This window comes from Panthera pardus, unplaced genomic scaffold (genome assembly GCF_024362965.1).
Source record: "Panthera pardus isolate Hobbes unplaced genomic scaffold, ASM2436296v1 HiC_scaffold_1, whole genome shotgun sequence".
Lineage (NCBI taxonomy): Eukaryota > Metazoa > Chordata > Mammalia > Carnivora > Felidae > Panthera > Panthera pardus.
In genome coordinates this window covers 3630682-3636681 of record NW_026526654.1, presented here as the reverse complement: position 1 = coordinate 3636681, position 6000 = coordinate 3630682, and positions in this window count along the sequence as shown.

Genomic DNA, 6000 nt, shown 5'->3' with positions numbered 1-6000 from the left:
TATTTTATATAACAGTGGTCAGATGGACATCTGTATCTAGTTCCTGACTGGAGAGGAAAAGCTCTCGGTTTATCCCCATTAAGGATGATGTTAACAGTAGCTTTTTTTACAGATGGCCTTTATTACGTTCAGGTATAGTCCCTTTAAAACTACCTTGTTGACATTTTTATAATGAATTAATGTTGTACTTTGTCAAATGATTTTTCTGCATCTATTGAAATAATGACGTGGTTCTCATCCTTTCTTTTACTTTTGGGGAGTATCACATTGATTTATTTGTGAATTCCTTGCAGCCTAAGGGTAAATCCCACTTGATCATGGTGAATTATTCTTTAATGGGGCATTGGATTTGGTTTGCTAGTGTATTGTTGAGAATTTTGCATCCATGTTCATCATGAGTCTTTATCTGGTTTTGGTTTCAGGGTAACGCTGACCACATAGAATGCCTTTTGAAGTTTTCCTTCCTCTTCTACTTTTTTGAAATAGTTTGAGAAGTATCAGTATTCACTCGTATTTAACTGTTTGGTATAATTCAAGTATGAAACCATCTGGCCCTGGACTTTTGTTTCTTGGGAGTTTCATGATTACTTGTTCATGATTGCTGGATATCAGTCTGTCCATGTTTTCTGTTTTCTTTTTCTTTTTCTTCTGTTTTTCTGTTTCAGTCTTGTTAGTTTCCATGCACCTCAGAATTTGTTACCTTCTTCCAGGTGGCCCCACTTGTTGGCATGTAATTTTTCATAGTATTCTCTTATAATTGTTATTTCTGCCGTGTTGGTGGTTACTCTCCTGTCTCACTTCTGAATATATTTATTTGGGTCCTTTCTCTTTCTTTTTTGATAAGTCTGTCTAGAGGTTCATAAATTTTATTAATTTTGTAATAATCATTTCCTGGTTTCATTGATGTGTTCCATTATTATTATTATTATTATTATTACTATTACTATCATTTAGTTTCTATATAATTTAGTTCTGCTCTAACCCTTATTATTTCCTTCATTCTGATGGCTGTTATCTTTGTATGTTTTTCTTTATGTAGCTCCTTTGGTCTTAAGGTTAGGTTGCTTATGTGAGATTTTTCTTGTTTCTTGAGGCAGGCCTGCATTGCTATCTACCTCCCTCTTAGGACCACTTTTGCTGCATGCCAAAAATTTTGAACTGGTTTGTGTTCATTTTATTTTCATTTTCATTTGTTTCCATGTACTTTTATTTGTTTTCCATGTAGTTTGATTTCCTGACTGACTCTTTTATTTCTTAGTAGCATCTTGTTTAACTTCTATGAATTAGTGGTCTTTCTATTTTTTTTTTTTTAATTGTGGGTCACTTCAAGTTTCATAGCATTTTGTTTAGAAAAGGTGCATGGTCTGATTTCAATATTTTGAATTTGTTTAGGCCTGATTTGTAACCTAATATCTGTTCTATTTTGGAGAATGTCCCATGTGCACTTGAAAATAATGTGTATTCTGCTGTTTTAGAGTGGAATGTTCTAAATATATCTGTTAGGTCCATCTGTTCCAGTGTGTCATTCAAAGCCATTGTGTACTTTCTGATTTTCTGTTCATAAGATTTGTGTACTGATGTTAAGTGTGGTGTTAAAGCCTCCTACCATGATATTGTTATTAAGTAGTACCTTTATGATTGTTATTAAACATTTTATATATTTGGGTGTTCCCATGTTGCTGTTTACTTAATTATTTACAATGTTAGATCTTCTGGTTGGATTGTCTCCTTATGTATGGTATAGTGTCCTTCTGAATCTCATTACAGACTTTCTTTTAAAGTTTCTCCAGGTGCACCTGCATGGCTCAGTATGTTAAGTGTCTGACTCTTAATTTCAGCTAAGGTTGTGATCTCACTGTGAGATCGAGCCTTACATTGAGCTCTGCACTGACAACATGGAGCCAGCTTGGGATTTTTGTTCTTGCTTTTTCTTTGCCTCTCCTTCACTCTATCTTTCAAAATAAATTAATAAGAATTTAAAAATATTTAGTAGAGATTACCTAATATAAATGCTGCCAGTCTATCTTTTTTTTTTTTTTTTTGACAACCATTTGTATGGTAAGCATTTCTACATCAAAATAAAAGACTTCTGCATGGTAAAGGGAACAATCAATAAAGCAAAATGGCTACGTTCAGAATTGGAGAAGATATTTGCAAATGTCATATATGATAAAACATTCATATTAAAAATATATAAAGAACTTATAAACTCAACACCGAAATAATGAATAATTGAATTAAAAATGGGCTGAAGACATAAATAGACATTTTTTCTAAAGAATACATCCAGATAACCAACAGACACAAGAAAAGATGCCCATCATCACGGATCATCTGGGAAATACAAAGCAAAACTACAATGAGATATCACTTCACACCCGTGAGAATGAATAAAATCAAATTCAGAAGAAACAATGAGTGTTGGCAAGAATGTGGAGAAAAAGAACCCTCATGCACTGTTGGTGGGAATGCAGACTGGTACAGCCACTTTTGAGAACAGTATGTAGGTTCCTCAAAATGTTAAAACTAGAACTGCCTTACAATCCATAATTGTACTGCTTAGTGTGTATCCCAAAAAGTACAAAAACACTAATTCAAATGGATACATTCATTTTTATTTTTATTACAGCATTATTTACAATTGTAAATTTGGAAGCAGCTCAAATGCCAAGGGGTAGATGAATGGATAAAGAAGAAATAATAGAATATTATTCATTCATTAAAAAAAAGAATGAAACCTTACTATTTTTAAATGCATGCATGGAGCTAGAAAGTAAAATGTTAAATGAGATAAGTCAGTAAAAGAAAAACAAATACCATATGATGTCACTCCTGTGTGGAATTTAAGAAACAAAACAAAGAAACAAAGAAAAGAAAAAGACACACCAAGAAACAGACTAACTACAGAGAAGAAAGTGTTGGTTACAAGAAGGGAGGTGGGAGGGGCATGGTTGAAATGTTTTGTGGGATTAAAAACTACACTTATCACATAACCATTAATTAATGTACAAAACGTTGAGTTACTATATTGTATGCCTAAAACTAATTGAACATTATCTGTTAAATATATTGGAATTATAATTAAAGACGTAAAAAAATTGGAGAGTTAAGGTAAAGTTTATCTGAAGATCCTTGCAATATTCTTGCAACGTTTTTGTAAGTTTGAACTCATTTTACAAATTAGAGTAAAACAAGGCTATCACAAATAAACCAGGTATATTTTGCAATAATTTCAAAATTCATTTTTATTTCATATTTACATCAAATCAATGTGCTGATATTTTAATAAAGTAAGGACAGTTTTAATTCAAAGTTTTGAGATATCTTTATTCTACATATTGAAATTGTATGTCTTCTAGCACAAATTACCTATCTAATTTTTATTTTTAAATTCGTTTTATTTTGGCAAAAATAAATTTGGATCATACTCATGAAAAAGTCAGTATTTCAAAACTATTAATTTTTAATTATGTCAAGCTGTGTAAATGATTGTGTAAAATGTTATTTAATTCTCTACACTACTATTTATGCTCTCAACTTTCCATGTAAAAGAGATTAAATTTTATTTTTTAAAATATTTTCTTGCAATTATCTAGTAGTAGACAAATGACGTTTTGTTAATTATATCTCCAGTAGCCAAAATTATTTCTAAAGGAACTAACTGAAAGTGTTAATTAATGTTACTAAGATCTATTAGATGCCAAAGCAAACACACACACACACACACACACACACACACACACAAATAAAAATTGGATCACTTCCAAATTCTTACAATATCTTTAAAAATGATTTCAGTTTTATTACCCTACAATGATTGTTTTTGACAGATGACCAATAAAACTTATTTGCTTTCTATGTTAAATGGCAAGCTTATAGCAAGCCTTCTCAGAGTGTAATACATGTCAGATTTCCAAAGTCATTTGACTAAATGAACATTCTTCAACTTCCGTCAGAGATGCGTTGAGTCAGTAATTAGCAATATTTGTCAGAAGTCTTCATGTACAGCAAAGTGCTCAAATTATTAGTATCAATTTTGGAGTGATAACCACAAGTAATAATAGTTTATTACTAAGTGGAGTTAAAGAAATATTTAAGTGTTTTATTATTATTCTAGTAGAATTCTGAATCATGTCCTTTCAGATATATTACACTATGTTTTCTGAGAATTGAACAATTGTGCCTATAAAAAATAACAGTGATTACAATCCATAAGGCCTTAGGAGATTATCACTTAATAAGGCTATTCAGAAAACTTTTAAGACTCTCTTCTTTTGGGAATTCAAAGCAATTTGTCACATCCCTTAAAAATGATTTGTTGTAGAGACATTGACTAGAGAATATTTCAAATGACGTCACATTTAAAATAAAGGGCAAATGAATTTCCTGGTTGCATTTAATATTCATTCCTCCGTGTTAAAAAAAAATATTACATTGTAGAGATCTTTGAGCTCTTCAACAGAATATTAGCAACATATTATGCCATAATAACCAAGAATTTCCAAAGGAAGATATAGTTTCATATTAATTTCAGGTAATCAACTGGTAAGTTAAACTGTTTTTGTGGGGCAAGATAAACTTCTGCTCTCAGGTGTACTTGTTGGAAACATCTGATAAATCATCCTTTGCCCAAGCAGTTGAAGAGTTAGAATTAGTTCAATGTATGAATTTCAGATTTCTAAATCTGAATGGTAAAATGTTAAATAGTCTCTGTTCCAAAACAAACAAACAAACAAACAAGAAAACAAAAATCAGTATTGTAGATATTAAATATATATAGGGCAGAAACCAAAAACAATGAGATTCAATTAACCAAATTTTTCACCCATCTCCCACTTTTGGTGTATCATTGTATATTTCTCCACACAGACATTTGGAATAAATTGATAAATGTATTCAAGATTATTTCACTGCCCTACTATACATCTAATTCACCACAAATCACATATGATACATATGTCCATTGCCTTGACTTCCATTTATTTAACTATGCTTCTTAAAATGTTCCATCCACTGGGCTTTTCACTATAGTCTACGCTTCATTTAGGCTTTAGATTTTAGGTAACTCCAAAAGGGAGCGCCTTCCCCTCTATCCTTCAGTAGCTGCTGGGATAATCTATAAAATGTTACATTTTTAAAAAAAATTTGCAATGGAACCCATCGCCATCTAATTTTTGCTTCTTCATAGATTTATATATTCATCATTGTATGCCTCCTCCCACTGACTGAAAACTTCCAGAAAACCTTTTATTTTTATTTTTTTTAATATCTGTCATCCAGTTTGGTGTCTGATATATTTAAACACTTGTTGCTCTTTTCACTAAATAATTCTGCACAGTAGCAAACAATGTAGGGAAATAGTTTGATAATATCTGATGAATGGAAAAATAAATTCTAGGCAACATAAAATAATGAATAAAAGATACAATCAGACAGAATACGTGATAAATTTTGTTATAGTAACTTCTAAAGTAGACTTTTATTTAAGATCAATTACTCAGGGCGCCTGGGTGGCGCAGTCGGTTAAGCGTCCGACTTCAGCCAGGTCACGATCTCCCGGTCCATGAGTTCGAGCCCCGCGTCGGGCTCTGGGCTGATGGCTCGGAGCCTGGAGCCTGTTTCCGATTCTGTGTCTCCCTCTCTCTCTGCCCCTCCCCCGTTCATGCTCTGTCTCTCTCTGTCCCAAAAATAAATAAAAAACGTGGAAAAAAAAAATTAAAAAAAAAATAAAGATCAATTACTGACAAGGTGCCACAATAACATAGCTTTCTACATATGTGTGTATTCAAAGGACATTAAGTTTTGCTAAATAATTTATCTCTTTCTTTCTTTCTTTCTCTCTGTCTCATATGAAATGAAACATTCAACATATGTGACTGCATGACCTCAAGATAATAAAAACATTGAAAAAATAATCCTTGTTTATGTCACCTTGATTATGTCCATATATTTATAAAAAAAGTTATTTGCTTACAGTGGAGTATTTAATAAAATGTAAAT